Source organism: Crocuta crocuta, unplaced genomic scaffold (assembly GCF_008692635.1).
Source record: "Crocuta crocuta isolate KB4526 unplaced genomic scaffold, BGI_CrCroc_1.0 scaffold32, whole genome shotgun sequence".
In the NCBI taxonomy this organism is placed as follows: Eukaryota; Metazoa; Chordata; class Mammalia; order Carnivora; family Hyaenidae; genus Crocuta; species Crocuta crocuta.
In genome coordinates, this window is record NW_027529424.1 from 9,909,324 (window position 1) to 9,931,248 (window position 21,925).

Below are 21,925 nucleotides of genomic sequence, written 5' to 3' on the forward strand. Positions count from 1 at the left end.
TCACACCCTCCCCACATCTCACTACCACTGACGGGAACGGCCCCTGCACTATGTACTACTTCCACATATACTTCGTTCTGTCCCGCGGATATATGTTGATCACTCTCCTAATAACACCACCTTCACCACAGTAGCTCTAGAATCTTTGAAATCTTAGGGCTGGTTCACAAAGGGTCTCCAGAACTTTCCTGGCTCTCACTGTGCACCGGGATTTTAGAATCCACATCTTGTTCTAAGGATTGTGTCTCCTTTGCTTGTTTCTTTCCTGTTTCCAAGTTTAATCTTACACCTTTCCCCAAATTTTCCATCTTCACTTGCTTTGTCACCCACTTTTCTTCTTTTCCTTCACTTTCTCTGGGGAGGTGGGTAGAGACCTCGAATGGGAGTCAGGAAAGCACAGTTGGAATGTGAGCTCAGTCAGGAGCCAACTGTAGGACCTTGGGCAACTCATTCCTCCCCTCTGCGTTTTGTTTTTTCCCCACGACATAAGGTAGGAGACGAGACAACTCCTGACTTCCATCCTCACTTCTGCTCTTTCACACGACGGCTCGCTCATCCACGTGGCTCTCCACCCCAACGTGTATGTCCAAAGAAAACAATCCTTCCTCCTTCTACACCCCCATCTTCACCTGCACCCCCCCGCCCCCCACTTGGGCACGTGATGGCCGATGTGCCATAATATTCGCGGACTCAACATTTTGAGACTGACCCTCTGCAGAACAAAGAAAGGAAGCATTTGGCGGCACCCGGGTGGTTCAGTCAGTTGAGCGTCTGACTCTTGATTTCAGCTCAGGTCATGATCTCACGGTTTTTGAGTTCAAATGCAACACTGGGCTCTGTGACAGCACGGAGCCTGCTTGAGAGTCTCCCTCTCTTTCTGCCTCACCTCTGCTTGTGTGCTATCTCTCTCAAAATAAATAAACTTTAAAAAAAGGAGAGGAAGCATTTGGTGGCCACCATTGAGAGGTTTAGCTATTTAAACAGGTTAATCTTCTGGCTCCCCATTCACGGAGTCCTGCTTGAAGACACAGAGGTCCTGAGCACAGCACTCACTGGGAAGGATTAGCCAACAACCCACTGCCCAGGTGTCTACCATCTGCTGGCAATGAGGGCTCTGTCTTCAACCTTGCAAATGGCTAGATTGCATTTGCCTTGCCCAGCTGTGTATTTGCTTTGCTAACTGTTAATGGTCACAAAGACTTACTGAGGCAATAGATGTTCTTCTGGGTAATTACACTCTCAGGTGAAGCATTAGATCCGGTTATCTGAGTTCTCATCTGCCTGGAGAGACAGGCTAGTGGGCAACCTTACTCATTCGAACTTCCTAGAGCCTTGGAAAAACCTTCGAAGTGATGTAGGCTCTTCACCGTGTTTATTTGTTCATTTTTAAAAAATGTTTATTTATTTTTGAGAGAAAGGGAGAGACAGAGCATGAGCAGGGGAGGGGCAGAGAGAGAGGGAGACACAGAATCTGAAGCAGGCTCTCCAGGCTCTGAGCTGTCAGCACAGAGCCTGACGCGGGGCTCAAACTCACAGGCTGTGAGATCATGACCTGAGCTGAAGTCTGACACTTAACCGACTGAGACCCCCAGGTGCCTGGGTAATCTCTGGCCTCTCACTGGTGGTGGCAGGCGTGGAAGTCCAGCTGTCTCCGTGGGCCCCTAGCTTGTGACTGGGGCAAAACACTGGGCATTTCAGTTTCTTATCTGTGAAATATGCTAGCTGCGGGGAATTTGGGAAAGGTCTCTAGGTTTATTCAAACTCTGTCTGTATGGTCACAACCTTGGGCTTGTGCAATGTCAAAGCCACACGCTAGAGGGAAGCATTGACTAAAATGTATGGAGAAGCCTTTGGACTCTAGACCCTGTCTTGGAAGTTGAGTTTGCTTAGTTTCAGCCAATATTGGTGATGGAGATCATGATATCGTGGTAGAGTGAACACAGCTTATCTGTTGAGAGTGGTAGGGTTGTTTCATGTCATTGTTGGTCTGAATGGGAATGATTAGTGCTCCACAGATGGGCAGGTGATGGGTGGGAATCCACTGGCCCATCAACCCCACCAGGGAGGGCGCCGAACTTCTCTATTGTCCTTTGGCCAGGGCATAAACTCTTCCTCTCCTGTCCTAAGTGGGGGTGACTAACAGATGGAAAGACTCTGTAAGAAAACCTCAACTATTGAAAATAATTAATTGCCAGGGCACCTGGCTGGCTCAGTCAGTGGAGCACGCAGCTCTTGATCTCAGGGTCATGAGTTCAAGCCCCACACTGGATGTAGAGTTTACTTAACAAAAATAAATAAATAAAATAAATGATTAATCGCCAATATTTCATCTTTGTTTACTTCAGGCTGAACTTTTTCAATTCGCTCAAACTCTTGTTTCCAGGTGAGATTCTCCGTGAGTTCTGCCTGGGACTGTGGAAGTAGAACTTGCTAACAGCAGTTCTAACAATGAATTAAAGACAGGCAGGGCCAAATGAATGTCTTACCAAGCAACACTCAAAGCTACTTGTGTCCATCGGAGGCGCTCACTGTTTTGGAAATACCCCTCCTCTTTCCTTGTGGAGTACACAGGGCAGGTGACAACTGGATGTTCCAACCCACAATTGTTGAGCCCCGTGGTGTCAGGCGCTGTGATGGAGGCTGGGGACGCCACCTTTGGGAGGATGGAGCACCAGCCCTCAGAGCTCTCACTGTCCTGTGAGAGATGCAAACAGGTAAATAGGCAAATAGAGGGTCGTGTGACAAGTATTAAAGCTAAGGGTGAGAGCTTGGTTAGCTAAGGGACACGTGACATGAGCAATTATACATCAATAAAATGGGCAATCTGGAAGAAAAGGACAAATTCCTGAAACATATAAATTACCAAAACTGAAACAGGAAGAAAGAACATTTGAACAGACCCATAACTAGTAAAGAAATCAAATTAGTAATCAAAAATCTCCCCAAAAACAAGAGTCATGGGCCAGATGACTTTCCGGGGGATTCTATGAAACATTTAAGGAAGAGTTAACACCTATTCTCCTGAAGCTGTTCCAAAAAATAGAAATGGAAGGAAAACTTCCAAACTCTTTCTACGAAGCCAGCATTGCCTTGATTCCAAAACCAGACAAAGACCCCACTAAAAAAGAGAACTATAGACCAATCTCCCTGATGAACATGGATGCAAAAATCCTCAACAAGATATTAGCCAGCCAGATCCAACAATACATCAAAAAAAGTATTCACCACGACCAAGTAGGATTTATACCTGGGATGCAGGGCTGGTTCAATATCAGCTAAGGGACATGTGAGAGAGAGGAGCTTGTCTTGGGGAGCTTCTGGGAGAAGGTAGCACCAAAGCCTATGGAGGACAGGTGAAGACTGGTGGGCCAGGGAGAGGAAACTTTCTAAGGATAAGGTCAGGGCATAGCATATCTGGAGAACTGTAAATAGTTCAACACGGTTGGGATATAGACAAGGGAAGGAAGGGCAAGATATAGGGTTCAAGACATGCATACTAAGGCGTAGGTACTTCCTCTTGAGGACAGTGCTGAGGGAAGCCATGCAGGACTAACAGGGAATGCCTGGTTTGGGAATGACAGCTCAGCGGTGCTGTGGGTATAGACTGGAGGAGGGTAAGTACTGAGTCTGTGACACTAGCTGGAAGACTTCTGCCCTTGGATGAAAAGGTGTCCAAATGTTTCAGCACCTTTTGTTGAAATGACTGTTCCTTCTCCTTGAGTTACATGGTTTTCATAGAAAACCAATTGACCATACATGTGTCCGTCTCTTCCTGGACTCTGTTCTCCATTGGTCTCTATATGTATCTCTTCATTATAGCACATTGGCACCTATCTAGTAAGTCTTCATATAGGGTGGTTGAAGTCCTCCAAATTGGCTCTTTTTAAAAAATATTTTTGCTATTCTAATTCCTTTGCTTGTCCATATGAATTTTAGAATTAGTTTGTTAATTTCCAGAATAAGAAGTGCTGGTATTTTTAACAGGATTGTGTTGAATCTAGAGAAACATTTTTTAAATATATCTTTCATGGTCTAATAGTTTATTTATTTATTTATTTTAATCCCAGTTAGTTAACATATAGTGTAATAATGATTTCAGGAATAGAATTTAGTGATTCATCGCTTACATACAACACCCAGTGTTCATCCCCACAAGTGCCCTCCTTAAAGCCCATCCCCCATCTGGCCCGTCCCCTCACCTAACGCCCCAGCAGCAAACCTCAGTTTGTTCTCCATATCAAAGAGTCTTTTATGGTTTGCCTCCCTCTCTGTTTTTATCTTATTTTTGCTTCTCTTCGCCTCTATTCATCTGTTTCGTTTCTTAAATTCCACATGTGACTGAAGTCATATAGTATTTGTCTTTCTCTGACATATTTTGCTTAGCATAATACCCTCTAGTTCCATCCACGTTGTCGCAGATGGTAAGCTTTCATTCTTTTTGATTGACAGGTAATATTCCAGTGTGTGTGTGTGTGTGTGTGTGTGCGTGCGTGCACACACACACCACATCTTCTTTATCCACTTATCAGTCGATGGACATTTGTGCTCTTTCCATACTCTGGCTATTGTCGATAGCGCTGCTATAAACATCTGGGTGCATGTGCCCCTTCACATCAGCATTTTTGTATCCTTTGGATAAATACCTAGTAGTGCAATTGCTGGGTCATAGGATAGTTCTATTTTTAATTTTTTGAAGAACCTCCACACTGTTTTACAGAGTGGCTGCACCAGTTTGCATTCCCACCAGCAGTACAAAAGGGTTCCTCGTTCTCCACATCCTCACCAACATCTATTGTTGCCGGAGTTGTTAATGTTAGCCATTCTGACAGATGTGAGGTGGTATCTCATTGTGGTTTTGATTTGTGTTTCCCTGATGATGAGTGATGTTGAGCATCTTTTCATGTGTCAGTTGGCCATCTGGATGTCTTCTATGGAGAAGTGTCTGTTCATGTCTTCTGCCCATTTCCTTTGTTTTTTAGGTGTTGAGTTTGGTAAGTTCTTTATAGATTTCTGATACTAACCCTTTATCTGATATGTCATTTGCAATATATCTCCCATTCCGTTGGTTGCCTTTTAATTTTGTTGATTATTTCCTTCACTGTGCAGAAGCTTTTTATCTTGATGATAAAAAGAGTTCAGTTTTGCTTTTGTTTCCCTTGCCTCTGGAGATATGTCAAGTAAGAATTTGCTGCAGCCAAGGTCAAAGAGGTTGTTGCCTGTTTTCTCCTCTATGATTTTGATGGCTTCCTGTATTACATTTAGGTCTTTCATCCATTTTGAGTTTATTTTTGTGTATGGTGTAAGAAAGTGGTCCAAGTTCAGGGGCGCCTGCGTGGCTCAGTCAGTTAGTTGTCCAACTTTGGCTCAGGTACTGATCTCATGGTTTGTGAGTTCGAGCCCCATGTCAGAATCTGTGCTGATAGCTCAGAGCCTGGAGCCTGTTTCAGAGTCTGTGTCTCCCTGTCCCTCTGCCCCTCCCCTGCTCACGCTGTCTTTCTGTCTCTCTCAAAATTAAATAAACATTTTAAAAATTAAAAAAAAAGAAAGTGGTCCAGGTTCATTTTTCTGCATGTCGCTGTCCAGTTTTCCCTGCACCATTTGCTGAAGAGATTGTCTTTTCTCCATTGGATATTCTTTTCTGCTTCGTCAAAGATTAGTTGGCCATACGTTTATGGGTCCATTTCTGGGTTCTCTATTCTGTTCCATTGATCTATGTGTCTGTTTTTGTGTCAGTACCATTCTGTCTTGATGATTACAGCTTTGTAATACATCTTGAAGTCCAGAATTGTGATGCCTCCAGCTTTGTTCGGTTTTCTTTTTCAACAATTACTTTGGCTATTTGGAGTCTTTTCTGGTTCAATACAAATTTTAGAATTCTTTGTTCTCTTCTTTGGAAAATGCTGGTGTTATTTTGATAGGGATTACATTGAATATGTAAATTGCTTTGGGTAGTATTGATTTTTTAAACAATATTTGCTTAATCCATAAGCATGGAATGTTTTTCCATTTTTAAAATATCCTCTTCAATTTCTTTCATAAGCTTTCTATAGTTTTCAGTGTATAGATATTTCATCTCTTTGGTTAGGTTTATTCCTAGATATTTTGTGGGTTTTGGTGCAAGTGTAAATGGGATCAATTCCTTGATTTCTCTTTCTGCTGCTTCATTATTGGTGTATAGAAATGCAACTGATTTCTGTACATTGATTTTATATCCCATGACTTTCCTGAATCCATGTTTCAATTCTAGCAGTTTTTTGATGTAGTCTTTTGGAAATATAGAAAACCATTTTGGGAAGAATTGACATCTTAGCAATATTGAGTCTTCCAATCCATGGCACAGTTTATCTCTTCATTTAGGGGTGTTCTTAATCTCTCTCCTCAATATTCCATATATTTTGGAACACAAATATTGCACATATTTCTAGATTTCCCCTAAATATTTTGTTTCCTAATACAATAGTAAATGATACTCTTTTTAAAAATATCAATTTCTGTTTTATGTTTAGTATATAAAAATACCACTGATCTCTTAAATACTGACTTTGTATTCTGTATCCCTCTAAACTCACATATTAGTTGTATTAGGTTACAAAATGTTTTTGGAGTTTCCATTATTGAAAATCACAAGATCTGTGTATAGAAACAGTGTTATCTGCTTCTTGTAGATAGCATATAGATTCTGCTTTTTATCCAGCCTAAATATCTATGCCTTTTATTATTTTTTTAAATGTTTTATTTATTTCTAGGAGAGAGAGACAGCGTGAGCAGGGGAGGGTCAGAGAGAGAGGGAGTGACAGACTCTGAAACAGGCTCCAGGCTCTGAGCTGGCAGTCAGCACTCAACGCAGGGCTCGAACCCACGAACCGTGAGATCATGACCTAAGCAAAAGTCGGACGCTTAACTGACTAAGCCACCCAGGCGCCCCAATATCTATGCCTTTTAAATGGAGTATTTAAACCATGTATATCTAACATAATTATCAATATGCTTGGACTTAAATCCACCATCTTGCTATTTGTTTTCTATTTGTTTCATCTGCTTTTTGTTCCTTTTTTTCTTCTGCTTTCTTTTGTATTAACACTATTAGTTATATTTAGCTTCATTATTGTCTTATTAGCTTACCTTTTTAACCTTTTTTTGTGGTTCTTCTGGAATTTATAATATTATTCATCTAGGGTCTATACTGAATTCCATGGGTTTTCAACAAAAGTTCTCTACTCTGCTGGTCAGAGCTCAGACACGTCCTAGCTCTGTGTCATCTTGGAATTGTTGAACTAAGTGCTCCCATCTATATTTGTGTGGCTTTGTGGAGTTTCACATCTCAGTATTTAGTCCTACAGACAAGGGGACTCCTTTCCAGATTTTTGGGCCTCTTTTGCCCTATGACTCGCTGTTTTCTGACAACCACCCTGCAATATCTAGCTTCCCCAGCCTGCCTGGGGTTTGACTTCCGTCTGGTCCACTCAACGAGACTGATGTGCTCTGCTTGGGTTTCCCTGCCGGTGTTGTGGTCCGGACGACGTCTGCCCTTCTGGTGTGACTTTCGTTCCAAAGCACCACGCACTTGAGGATATTTCACTCTGCTTCTCAGATGCTTCTGGCCCTGACCGCAAGCCTCTAGTGTGCCCTAGACCTCAGAAAAATGTCTCTTCGGGGGAAAACCCTGCAGTACTTTGGTATTTTTGTTTTTGTTTTTGTCTTTGAGTTTATAATCCCTCATGCTAGGCCTGCACTATGTCAGACAATCTCTCCTCTAGTTTTTAAATCCCTGAGTAGAATTCCTTTGTCTGGGTCAAGCCTGACTGTGGCTCATCAAAAATGAGAAATTCCTACAGGAAAGAAAATAGCTCATGATCATTCATGCAATAAGGAAGGGGAACTTTAGTTTGTCTCATTTCTGTTGTTTCCACAGCTTTCCAGTGCATTTAAAATATAGGTTTTATAATTTATCTGGGTTTTTCTCCTTGAAAGTTTACAGCAGTAGTAATGTCCTTCTTCATAATAAACTCTGCCTGTGTTATTATTTATTTCTATTAGTGCTTCCTTTTTCTCTCATTGTTCTTTTTAAGGAATAGAATTCTATTTTTGTTCTATGGATCCATTCTCACCTTATCCCCCTGAAGAATAACTGTAGTCTTTATTTTAAAAATTCCATTGTTGGCTAATCTCTATGCTTTTTCCCCCCTAAGTTATTTGTCTTCTTTTTTCCTGTTTTTCATACTACAGGATTTCCTTAAATGACTGGTAATCCACTCTATATTGGTGGTGGGCGGAGCTCTATCCCAGTATAAACTGGGGAACCTTGAAAGTAGTAACAGTAAGAATTTTCTCCAGGTCAGATCCCTTTCAGAGAGAAAGATCTTTTATCCTCCTGAGTGAGGTCGCTTTTGGATAATGTAAACAATGAAATCCCCCACAGTGGGAGGGAGGGTGCAGCCTCCGGGGAAGGCACTTGAGCCATGCATTTTAGTTTTTTATTATTATTTAAATATTTATTTATTTTTGGGAGAGCACAATGTGGGGAGGGGCAAGAGAGGAAGACAGGGGGTCTGCACTGACAGGCTGACAGCAGCAAGCCCAAAGTGGGGCTCGAACTCATGAACCACAGGATCATGACCTGAGCTGAAGTCAGATGCTCAACCAGTTGACCTCCCGAGGTGCCCCAAGACCATGCATTTTGAACACTCTACTCACTGCCTGTTCGTTAGTTGGCACTCAACTCATTTTCCATGTCCTGGGTATACAGTGATACCAGGAAGACTATTTGACCTACTGGCACAGAAATAGGCTCTTATAAATAGGGTTTCTATGTGCTAATTGGGCTCTGCCAGTTAGAAGCACTTGCATGGGATTTGGAAGGCGGAAGCCATTGCCTTATGGTTTGGGGTTGTTTTTGGCTGGCAGTGAAAGTAGTAGCAGCGCAGGCTGCAGCCTCTGGCTTCACAGGTGACCGCAGGCAGCTGTGGTGCAGAGGCTGCATGCACGGGGCCACCTCGCACCTATGTTGTGCTGCGAAGACCAACTCGCTGGAGGGTGGTGACCGCTCCGTTGTTCAGGGCGCCGTGGCGGCAGTGGGCTCCTGACCCCTGGAGATCACCGCTTTGGCAGTGTGTTCTTGAGTTACCGGGGCCACCTGCTGATGGCCTGCTTTCTGACCGGGGACTCTGGACACCCCTGTGGAGTGCCGGTTATGGGGCCATTCCTGGAGAGCATGTGGAGATGCCGCTTTCTGGCCCTGCCAGTGATTTTCTGGGCGCCCAGGTCTCATTGAATTTTGTTCTCCCTTTGCTCAAATCCCCTGTAAGAGCAACTTGGGCTCCATCCAGCTCTGCTCAGTTGTGTGTAAATAATTATTGTCCTTCCTTCCAACAAAGTGTTCTACAACAATCCTGCCTTTTCTCAGATGACGCTCGATACTGAAGAGCTGGGGTAGCTGACTTTGTAAGGGAAAGAAGAAATCCCTTGTTCTATCATCCTCTCTACTGGGGCCCGATAGAGAAAAACAAGTGGGGCCCTTCCTCGGTGGAGCCCCAAGGATGAGGACAGCCGGGATTTGCTCTAAGAGGAGAACAGAATATTAACACGGAAGGCTTGTTGGCTTCTATCAGAAGCTCCGCGTGGGACCAGCGGTGCTGGACCGTGTCAGGTGTTGGTAATTAGACACACCAGCATGGGGTCCGTCCACGCAGCTTAGCTCCCACGCAGCCAGAGCCAAGTCCTAAGGTCTTCAGCCTCTTTCTTGTGTGTTTGGTTTCCTTCTAACTCGTTGGAGCCCCAAACTGGTTTGCTCAGAGTCTGGGTTTGGGGTGGGGAAGGAGAGGGGATAAATGGCACAGTTTTGCCAATATTCCCGGGTCGGGGTGGGTAGTTTCAGCCTCCAGGGAGTAGCAGCTTGTAGGCATTCATCGTCAGTGTCCCTTCGGCCCTGCCAGGAACAGGGAAACACACAGCATTCAGTCTATACCGTGAGTCACTGCTGAAAGGCTGACCGACAGCCAGGGCCCCTTTCCAGCGGTGCATGGAGCAGGGGCAGTGAGGCATCTCCATGCATGGTGGGCCCAGGATGTGGGGGGGGGTCTGGCCCCCCAAGGAGGCATGGAATTCAGATGGTCAGAAGGTGGAGGAGGGAGTTGAGCACATATCTGCCCGGGAAATGACGGCAAATGCCTCTGATACTTCTATCCTGCAGAAAGAAGGAAACTTCCCACAACTTTTACCAAAGAGCCGGAGCCAACGGTCAGGACTAGACTGTCGTGTGCACCCAGCTAACAGCAGTGACTTCCAGAGGGTACCTGGGTGGGAAGTCAAGAAAGCCACTCGCTGATCAGGCTACTCTTGATAAGGAACAAAAATTCAACTGAGTGCATTTTATTTTTTTTAAAGCTTTATTTTTATTTTATTTTATTTTTATTTCTAGGAGAGAGAGAGAGAGAGACAGCGTGAGCAAGGGAGGGTCAGAGAGAGAGGGAGTCACAGACTCTGAAACAGGCTCCAGGCTCTGAGCTGGCAATCAGCACAGAGCCCGACACGGGGCTCGAACCCACGAACCGCGAGATCATGACCTAAGCGAAAGTCGGACGCTTAACCGACTAAGCCACCCAGGCGCCCCTCAACTGAGCGCATTTTAAAGATCCAACTGGCTTTACTAAGCAGTTCATGAGTCAGGCAGCTTCCCATCTAGGAAACAGAAGCTGCATCAAAGCAAGAGTTTTGCAAGGTAGAGGCGGAGCAGAAAAAAAGGAAATTACTAGTGAAGGATCCATTGTTGTAGGCAAGGTGGACCTCCTAAGGAGAATGGAAGAGTCACAAGTAAATCTCCTAGTGACCAGGAAGTTCCCACAATGCCCTTTTTAAAGGTTACATCTCTGAGGGGTTGAAACTGCAGTTGGGTGTAGTCTTGGTTTGCTGACTTGGGGCCGTAACCTAAATGGTCCCATGACGCCCTGTGGCTTTAATATCCTGAACATTAAATCCATATTTTTCTATTTTTTTTAGGTCCCCGAAATATTAATTTTATATACTTGTTCCCTTTCAAACATAAAATAAGGCACACTTACAAACTCAAAACACAAACTATTCCTAAGCCATTAAATATTTTCTGTAAAGCCAATATCCATATGGCTAATAAGTTTAGCATCTCCAGTTGTCCTGAAATTTCAAATACCATTTGAAAATGCATGCATGCAGGGGCGCCTGGGTGGCTTAGTCAGTTAAGCATCTAACTTTGGCTCAGGTCATGATCTCATGGCTCATGAGTTCTAGTCCTACGTTGGGCTCTGTGATGACAGCTCAGAACCTGGAGCCTGCTTTGAATTCTGTGTCTCCCTCTCCCTTTTGCCCTTTCTTACCCTCTCTCTCTCAAAAATAAATCTTTTTAAAAACTTTATTTACATAAAAAAAGCAAAACTATATATCCCTAGAAAAGAACAAGTGAAAAATCTAGGTAACCTTGAGCACAGTGATCACTTTTGAGACACAACACCAAGTGTACAATCCATGTAAGAAAGAAAAATCAATGTTAGACTTCATTAAAATTTTAAAAATCTGCTCTGTGAAAGGCACTGTAAAGCAAATGAGAAGAGAAGGCAAACCACAGACTGGGAGAAAATATTTACAAAACATATAGCTAATAGAGGATCAGCACCCAAAATATGCCAAGTACTCTTAAAACTCAACAGTAAGAAAACAAACAGCCCAATTCTAAAGTGGGCAAAAGATCTAAACAGACACTTCACCAAAGAAGATATGCAGATAAGTTCATGAAAAGTTGCTCAACATCATTTGTCATAGAATTGCAAATTTAAAAAACTGGGATGCCACTACCCACCTATGAGAATGGCCAAAATCCACGACACTGACAACACCAAATGCTGGCGAGGATTTGGAGCATCAGGAATTCTCCTTCATCGCTGGTGGGAATGCATTTTGGAAGACACTTTGGTGCTTTCTTATCAAACTAAATATACTCATACCATATGATCCAATGATTGCACTCCTTGGCACATCCCCACACAGAAACCTTCACACAGATGTTTATAGCAGCTCTCATAATTGCCAAATTATGTGTAGAGGATCTGGATACATAATTACATTCATACAGTGGAATCTTATTTAGCAATAAGAAGAGATGAATTACCAAGACACGAAAAGAACCTTAAATACGTACTGCTAAGTAAAAAAAGCCAATCTTACAAGGCTACATGCTCTATGATTCCAACTGTACGACACTCTAGAAGGGCAAAACTATTGGGACAGTAAAAGGATCAATGGTGGCCATGGACTTGGAGGAAGAGAGAGAGGAGAATGGAGGAATTTGGGGCAATGAAACTATTCTGTGTGAAGTATATAGCAATGGTGGATACATGTCTTTATGCATTTTTCAATATACATAGGATGTACAACACCAAGTCCACCCCAATGTAAACTTTGGACCTTAGTGAACAATACTATATCAGTGTTGGCTCGTCAGTTGTAACAAATGTCCAGCAGTAATGCAAGATGCCAATAATAGGGAAAACTAGAGGGAGGCACTGAGGGGAGGGAATTGAAACTCTCTGACTTTATGTGCAATTTTTCTGTAAATCCAAAACTACTCTAAAAAATATCATCTATTAATAACAAAAATGTATGGTCCAATTTTTGGTCCTTCTAACAGTGTATTCCCATCCAAAAAAAAAAAACAAAAAACAAAAACAACCTTTTTAAGCTCCTGCTGAGAGCCAGATTTGGTGACTCTCTCATGACACAACTCTTAAGGAGTCTGATACTCATCTGGTCTAGATGTTAGTGTTTCTGACAATTCTGAGGTCTGTTGTTGCAAACTATGAGTCTGGAGTTCTCTCTTGTCCAGCAAGAGGAATGGACACAGACCTGAATACAAGAGAGGCTAACGTCTGGGAGGAGAGAAGAATCCCAAACAGGGGTTTTGTCTCACTATTTACTGAGCTCACAAGGTCTTACCCACGTGGTGAATGTGAAGAAAACAAGATCTTACACATGCGAGCATGGAGACAACAGTCAGACAATAATCATTAACTTGTGTGTGTAAGAAGCAAAAAGTCTGGGGGCAAGTTGAGTTTGTGGTCAAAGTACAATAGTATATTGGCGTCAGATGGAAAGTAATTTCCTGCAGGTGATATAACAAGTTCCTTGTGATCCCATCACAGTATCTCTCTGGCTAATCTTGGGCGCTTTCACCCCATGGCGGCAGCTTTCCTCCCAAACCTTTTTTCTGACCCATTTGTATAAGGAATTCTTGAACCTATTTTCCACAGTCTGTGAAGGTGAACTGGATGGGAAATGAGGCCATTCACCTACATCTGAGTGAACTAGGTTAGCAGGCTGGCAGGCCTTAGCACATGCGAAACCATGTGGAGAGGGTTGGGGGGGAAATGCTTTTCCAAGGATTATTTCCTTCATCAGGCAAGTAGAACCAGACCTCAAGGGCCCAACCGTCTCTGCGAGTTGGCCTCCTAGGCTAGACATGGTTCGCCTGCACAGCATTTAGAGGTGTCAAAATTCTTTCGTAACCTGCCTGGCAAAGTCTGGCTTGCAGCACCACAAAGGTAAAGAGTAGCTATTTTCCGAGCCTATAAGAAGGTGCAGAGACGAACGGGACCTGTGCCCAAGGTAGCCTGCAAGAATCACCTGGCAGTCCTAGAAGTGAGCCAAGTGGCCAAAGTCCCTAGCTCGGCGATAACTTCTGCATGGTATTCTGTGGCATTGAAGCTGTCAGCAATAGTCCTTGCCAGTAAGAGCCTATGGAAATTGCAGTTCCAAACACAAAGGAGTTGAGAAATCTCCAAATCGGTTCGGAGATTCAGCTAAGATGCTTCTAACTAAACGGCCAGTGGCTTATACCAGTAATGGCTCACTTGGAATCAATCAATCCCAGGAAATCTGATACTCAGAAGAAAGAGCATGATGAGTCTGAATCTTAACATAAGGCCTGGAATCACAAAAGTTACCACAAAACCTTTGTTCGTAGGAACATATGTTTCTCCCATCAAAAATAACAAAGCCAACAAGGAAATCGATCACCATGAAAGAGAATTACATGAGAAGAAACGAAAATCATGGAGGAATTTGAGCAGGACATAAAAGTAATTTGGTTTTGGGGCACCTGGGTGGCTCAGTGGGTTAAGCATCTGACTTCAGCTCAGGTCATGATCTTACGGTCTGTGGGTTCAAGCCCCACATCGGGCTCTGTGCTGACAGCTGGGAGTCTGGAGCCTGCTTTGGATTCTGTGTCTCCTTCTCTCTCTACCCCTCCCCCACTCACACTCTGTCTCTCTCTCTCCCAAAAATAAGTAAACATTAAAAAAATTTTTTTAAAATAATAATAATTTGGTTTCACATTTTCAAAGAAATCAAGAGGGGATAGACATTTCTGAAAGGAGAAGGAAAGTAAGTAAGTGAGAAAAGACAGGTGGGAGACAGAATGTATTTGAATAAAACAGGAAAACCCTCACTGGATGCAATAAACAGGAGGCTCGGCGCAACAATTGTTAATTTTCATTTAAAGTAGTGATTGCTTTTAGAACCTACGTGATGTCTCTGAAAAATCTTCTGAAGAGGATTTTGTTCTGCTTTTAGGAGAAAGACAAAAAGCGCGAGCCATCAGCCTGGTTTTGCAGCCAGCTCCCAGAGGCAGCGAGACTCGCGCCACCTAGCGCCTTCCCCGGGAACTGCACGCGGCCGTCTGCACACCAGCCGCCAGGGCTCTCAGCTGTGTCCGCCAAATAATCTGCAGTTATTTGGAGCCTCCCTTCCTTATCCAAGATGTGCCCAAAGCCTCAGAGAGCCCAGGAGACTGATTTTGGGGGGGTTGGAATGCTCCAAAATTGTTAAATTAATTAGCATCAATTCATGGGGATTGCTTCTTTGCTCTGGGCTATTCGGAAAGGTTTTGTAGGAAGGCTCTACTTTTGGGTGGAGAAGGGACCTGTATTTGCACTTAATCCTTAAGCCACATTTACCACCAACCTTGGCGCTTCACTGTTTACATAACGGCTTTCAAGGTCAAGCCCATTCCTTTTACCCATGACTGTGCTCTTGGCTCAGTCTTCTCTCTGACCCTCCTCGGGGGCCTTTGCTTCTGCCCCACAGGGAAAGCTGTGTCAGGCCGATTCAGATTTTTTTTTAAAACAATTTTTTATTATTGAGAGAGACAGAGCATGAGCGGGGAGGGGCAGAGAGAGAGGGAGACACAGAATCCGAAGCAGGCTCCAGGCTCTGAGCTGTCAGCACAGAGCCCAACACGGGGCTCGAACTCACCAACCGCGAGATCATGACCTGAGCCGAAGTCAGACACTTAACCGACTGAGCCACCCAGGCGCCCTCCGATTCAGATTTAACCAGATAAATTCACTCGTTCCGTCACCTCAGGCCTCCTGCGGCAGCGCTCTTGTTCTGACCGGAAGTTAGGAGCTGCCCACAGCTTCTTTTGTGTTTCTCATCTCACGGGTCACTTTCGTGTCCCCTCAGAAAGAACCCAGAGAAATGTTTACATCTTTCCCCAACTTTTTCTTCTGAATGATTTCAAAGTTACCAAAAAATTGAAAGCATAATATAATGAACACACATATACTTTTCACTGCCATTCACCAATTGTTAATAATTCGCCATAATTTCTTTTTCTCCATTTCTTTTTCCTGTGAAAACTCTTAGAAATAAGTTAGAAACATCACACCTTAGTGCAGCATGAGCCTCCCAACAGGGAGGCCTTTCTGTGGCACCAGGGTGCTGTCACCACGCCCCAGAACCCCATCACCTAGCGTACAGCCTACGCCCCCATGTCCCCAGCACGTCTGCCTATGAGGTCTTTCGTTGCAGGGTTCCTGTGCGTACGTATCGGCTGCTTTTCTGGGACTTTCCCCGGTTGGGACATTTATTCTTTTCATGTCCTTTCTCCTTGCAGGAGACGCATTGACGCCTGGCTAAGGAGGTTCTGGGCCTTCCCCTTTCGGCAGCTAGACCTTCCCGTCCCTTTTTCGTGATTCTCTTGTGCCTCGGGGTCAAAGGGGGTGCAAACCTGCACAGGCTCTCATCATAATCCCCGGGGGTCCCCTAGCTGCTGGGCATATTCTTGGGCCTCTTAGTCCCTGCTCGGACCCCGGGAGGAGAGGTCTTGGTACCGGCGGCTGTGGACCAGCATCTGGAGAGCGGCAGCGCCTGCGCCTGGCTGAGGGCACGGTCTGGCCGCTGGTCCAGGGGAGAGAGGATCTGCAGAGTCCGCAGGTGCTGGGAGACCGAAGGTGGCCGAGTACCGGGAGCCGGGGGGTTCATATGGCGGGGGCAAGCTTGGTTCTTCCTCTGGGTGACTGGCGAGAATTTGTGGAGGTCAGGACTTCTGTTGACCTTCCCTGGGCCACCTTGTCGAGGCGATTAGGCCCTAGCCTGTCCCTGTTTATTGCAGGTAAATCGCACCCAAGGGGGAGGGTTTGGCAATCTCTAACCAGGAGTCGTCATACAGGAACTGACTAGGGTAACCCGGGTCTCTGGCGAGAACATGCCAGACGCAGCGGACGGTTGGGACACCTAAGGCTCCCTCCGAGGGCCGTCCTACACTAAAAGTGGGCCATTCTAACTCACATAGGGTCCTTAATTTGCTGGGGGTCATCTTAATTTCATAGTCTCCCCAAAGCCCCTTCTTTGCTCAGTCCTGACCCCATAATGTTCCCGTGAGGCGGTGTGGCAAAGACAGACAGGGGGGTAGGGGTGCCCCCTCTGATGAGGAGACCAGTCAGAAGCCCGTCTGGCCGTGTCCCGAAGGAACTTAGGTGACACTTAGCCGTAGCGGTGTCTGCTTTGTGACTTACATCGGGAACTACTCCGATGCCACCATAGACTGCATGCCATTGACCGCGGAATCGCAGACGGTCACACACAAACTCCGGGGGCTTTTGGGGACCTGAAGTGTGCCCACCCGTGGAGCCACAGAACCGAACTCGGCAGGCAAGCCAGACCGCGTCGCACATTCACACTCACACACGGTATGCTCACTGCACACTCACATACACACCAGAGGCTATTACATTCCCTCCCGCACAATTTCTACCGCGGAGACCTCTGCAGTCTCCCGGGCGTGATCAGCTCCCCCTTCCACGGCTGTGGGCGGGCGGGACAGGACGGACTTAGGGCCCAGGCCTTCCCGGTATCCGCCCTCAGTTCCAGTCCTCACCTGCCGAGTGCCTTCGAGTCCGCCCGGAACGGCGGAGCAGGACGGCCGCGGAGACGAGCTGGAAGCTGCTGCACGTCTAGCAGGGCGCGCCTCGTCCTGCTGCGATTCCTCGCCCGTCACCGCCCGGCCCTTTTCCCAAACCGGCGGCAACACGGGCCAGCGTGGTTGGGCCTCCCGGTCAGGGAACCAAATGTGGCCGAATCCGGTCTGGATCACCCCGTGGAAGAACCAAGCGGAGATCTCGGAAGGCAGGAGGGTTGTTTTACACCGGTGGGCTCAGCGGAGAGCATCTCCGGGGTCTGAGCCTGAGCCTCAGCGGAGGGAACGGTTTATAGTCTGCTGCTTCTGGATTCTGCATTAGTGCTTGCCACAAGTGGGGNGCTAGCCGTCTTATAACAGATTTTCCCCTATCAGTACCACTGGCAGCACAGCCAGCCAATCCCAGGCCTGTTTGCCCAGGCTTGACCGTTCCTTCCAGGAAGCCACAACAAGGTCTGTCCCGTCTCTGCTGCCAGGGAGCCTTATTCGTGGCTTCCTCTCCACCAGCCACAAAGCCTCTCCGAGGGGCACGTTGTGTTCTCCTCCGGAACGGTGAGTGTGAAACGACCTTCACGCTTTTCCAGCTCTCTCTGTGTCTGCATCTCTGATTTCTGTGGAATCAGGATTTACGAGTTAAAGGGAATTCTGTAATTTAGTTTCAATGATTACTGCCAGACTGCTTTTCAAGTTCAGCCTCACGGGCCTCAACTCAACAGATGAGATCCCTTTCTTGTCCACACTCCCACCCGTGAAAGATAGTGTGACACATGTACGTTTTTGCCGGTCAGGTGGCCGTAAGCTGAACTCTCTTGCTCCGCTGCGTGGCTGGGCCCTAGCTCCCGGTGAGTCGAACTTTCCTCCATGTGTGCACGTTTGGCTTAGGCTCTCGTGCAATGCCTCCTGGTCACCACACTCAAAGTTTTTATTTGTCTTTTTCTGGTCAATTTCTAAGAGCTCTCTTAGGTTATAAACATCAGCTCCCTTCCATCCAGTCGATGAACGTATTCCAAAGTTATCATTTGCATATTAAACTCTGATGACGGGGAATTTTGCTATACAAGGTTTGAATGTCTGTGTGTTCAACTACATCTGTTTTTTTCTTTAATAACGTTTGATTTTCTAGTCTATTTAACAAGATCTCTTGTATAGGATTGTGCCTTGGAGTTTCTTGTGTTTTTCCCCTCCTTTTTATACTATATATCATTATGTACCTAGAATTTATGTATATACATGGCATCAAATGCTATTAGGTAATTAGTAAATTACGCTATTGGTAATTAGATGACTCTCTGCTGTCGATGCAGAGAAATCTAATCCTATTTTCTTTGAGTTCAGTCGGCATTTATTCATTTACTTATTAAGGAGTCAACTCTGGTCATTGGTATTGCCCATGAAAATTGGTGGTAGAAAGAGGTTCTACTGAATCTTATTTGCCTCACTTGGGAGAGACAGAGCGGGAGACAGTATTTTATTTTATTAGTATTATTTAATGTTTACTTATTTTTGAGAGACAGAGAGAGAAGCCGGAGGAGGAGTAGAGTGAGGGAGACAGAGGATCTGAAGCAGGCTCTGCATCGACAGCAGAGAGTGTGACGTGGGGATCAAACTCAAGAACTGCGAGATCATGACCTGAGCCCAAGTCCGATCCTTAACGGACTGAGCCATCCAGGCGCCCCTCATACTTTAAATGTATGAGTTTACCTGATTTTCCAATTCAATGTATTTATGTTTCTTAGACTTTGAGGTATCGTCAACCACTAGTATCTTCTACTGTGTTGAGAGTTACTTTATTAAAGAAGCTGGTTAGGGGCACCCCCACTGGCTCAGTAGGAGGAGCATGTGACTCTTGATCCTGGGGCTGTGAGTTTGAGTCCCAATGTTGACTGGAGAGATTACTTCAAAAAATAAATACAATCTTAAGAAAAAAAGGATGGTTAAAGGAAATTAACATAAAATGGAGAAATCAGCAGGCATATCGAAGCTTGGGTTTAAAGACTGTTGAGAATTAGCGCGGAGGGGAATCGCAGGCACCAAGTCAAGGCTGTGGTCAGTATCGAAGTCCAGAAAATTCCAACAGGCATTTCATAGTTCAGCAATTCCTGATGTGTGTGGCCTGTGCAACAAAGGGCAGTGTGCCGGTAGCTGAGTTGGCATTGTGCAAGTTCAAAGGTCTTGGAAGAATTTCTAAACCCAGCAAGGCAGGGATGGAGCAGTTCTAAGCACTGGGGCCAAGCAAGAGGAGGAGTGGAAGCGAAAGGTCGGGAGAGGTCTGAACAGAGGAGGCCAGGAGGGAGCAGGCTGAGAAGGCATCTTAGGGCTCTAAATCTGTGCAGGCTGGGCACCTGCTAGGAAGTTCATTGTGGTCGCACTTATGCAACAAAATCTACAAACCCAGGGAATTTTTTTTTAATTAAAAAAATTTGTTTAATGTTTATTTATTTTTGAGAGACAGAGAGAGACAGACCACAAACAGGGCAGAGGCAGAGAGAGAGAGGGAGAAACAGAACGTGAAGCAGGCTCCAGGCTCTGAGCTGGCTGTCAGCACAGAGCCTGACGCAGGGCTTGAACCCATGAACCAGGAGATCATGACCTGAGATGAAGTCAGACGCTTAACCGACTGAGCCACCCATGCACCCCAATCCAGGAAATTTTTAAGTAAATTTTAATCTGTTTCTTCAAAGATAATGCATTTTCATTTAGGAATCTTAAAAATCACCTACTACAAAATAGACAAAATCACAATAACAAAGATCACAGTAAATGTCATCGTTTTGCAGCTTCACACTGCACTTACACATTGTTTATGTAATTAAAGCTTACTTTATTCACCATCTTCGCACTTGATATGTTTACATAATCAGAGTAGTGAACATGGCATTTCATGTTTCTGCATATTTTTTTCACAGAAGCATAATTTTTATGGAGGTATAATTGACATGTAACGTAATGTGTTTCCGACATGCCACTTCACGATTTGGTATTTGTACAGATTGTGAAATGGTGACATGGGTACATGTAGTTTGCAGACATTTCATGCACATCTCCCATGTACTAAGTGAGGTTGAATATACTTACTGGTAATTTAGTGCTTTTTTGAGATGAGAGGGGAGGGAGATGTTTTCACATGTCCGAATTAGGTATGAGTGGAAAGGGAAAGATTAAAACGAGTCGGAATCCAGAAATTAATCTCACAGCCTTTCTTTTCATGAAATATAGTCTAATTATTATGGATAAGACGCGCTAGACTATTGACGGACCCAATCATCTGTTTAGAAATTTTTCAATGAGGTGTCACAATACTGTCGCAGGTGAATGAGCTAGGAATTTGCATGTGCCGGTGATCGGAGGGTAAACCCTGATGGGGCAAAGCCTTTTGAGAAAGTGACTTGGAAATGTCAGAGCAAAGTCTGTATTTATACATGTATATATACATATATATAATCTTAATATTTAATAATTTTTCATATCATTATAAAATCTGAATAAACATCAATTTATATACCTTTTAAAACTACTATTTAGGTGGTCTGGGTGCTTTCTGTTGCCTCACTTACAAGGCAGATAATGCCTAGATTTCAATTGCTCTTTTAATTTATCAATTCAAAAGTAGAAATGAAGGTAGACCCAGGGTTAGAGCCTAATTAAAGAGTTTAAGAACAAAATTAATCACAGGAGGCTGTATGGCTCAGTCAGTTAAGTGTCTGACTTCAGCTCAGGTCACGATCTCATGGTATGTGAGTTTGAGCCCCATATTGGGCTCTCTGCGGTCAGCGCAGAGCCTGCTTCAGATCCTCTGTTTCTCTCTCTCTGCCCCTCCCCTGTGTGTGTACTCTCTCTCTCTCAAATAAATAAATAACCCTTCAAAAAAGAACAAAACTAACTAAAGAGTAATCATTCTGAGACCATGTTAGAATAACACACATGCATTGGGGTTGTCAAATTCAACTCAAAATGGATTAAAGACCTGGAACTTTAAAACTCTGGAGGAAAAACATAGGAGAAAATCTTAATGACATCGACCATGATCTCTTGAATAAGACACCAAAAGTACAGGCAACAGAACCAGAAACGAACAAGTGGGGCCGCATCAAACCATGAATCTTATGCACAGCAAAGGAACGCTCCGCAGAGTGAAAACACATTCTTTGGATTGGAAGAAAATATTTCCAAACCATATATTTGATAAGAAGTTCATCTCCAAAATATATAAGGAATTCCTACAACACATTAGTAGAGAAAACGAATGACCAAGAGTGGCCAAGGACTCGAGTAGACATTTCTCCAAAGAAGGTCTACAAATGACCAAGAGGTTTACGAACAGATACTCAACGTCACTCATCATCAGGGAAATGCAGACCCAAACCACAATATCATCTCATCCCTGTCAGGATGGCTATTAACAAAAAATAATGTGTAACAGTGCTGGAGAAGATGCTGAGAAACTGGAATTCTCATGAATTGGTGTGTAAATAGTACAGCCATTTTGGAAAACATTCGGTGGTTTCTCAGAACATTAAACAGGGGTTTGCTCTATGACTCAGTAATTCCACACCTATGTATATACCCAAGAGAATTGTAAATGTATGTGCACACAAAAACTTGTGCAGGAATGTTTACAGAAGCCTTATTCATAGTAGGTGAAAAGTAGGGAAAGCCAAATGTTTGTTAACTGATGAATAGATAACCCACATGTGCTACATCCAT

The 21,925-nt window shown here is 44.5% G+C and overlaps 1 long non-coding RNA gene across 1 annotated transcript in view; it reads left to right on the forward strand.

The window, feature by feature from the left end:
* The window catches only part of LOC144226935 (uncharacterized), a 72,784-nt gene extending 57,975 nt beyond the window's left edge, over window positions 1–14,809 (forward strand). The window contains exons 2-3 of the long non-coding RNA XR_013333784.1: window positions 2,384–2,714; window positions 14,596–14,809. This is a non-coding gene — a long non-coding RNA (uncharacterized LOC144226935). The remainder of the gene's footprint in view (window positions 1–2,383; window positions 2,715–14,595) is intronic.
* The last annotated feature ends 7,116 nt before the right edge of the window (window positions 14,810–21,925 follow it).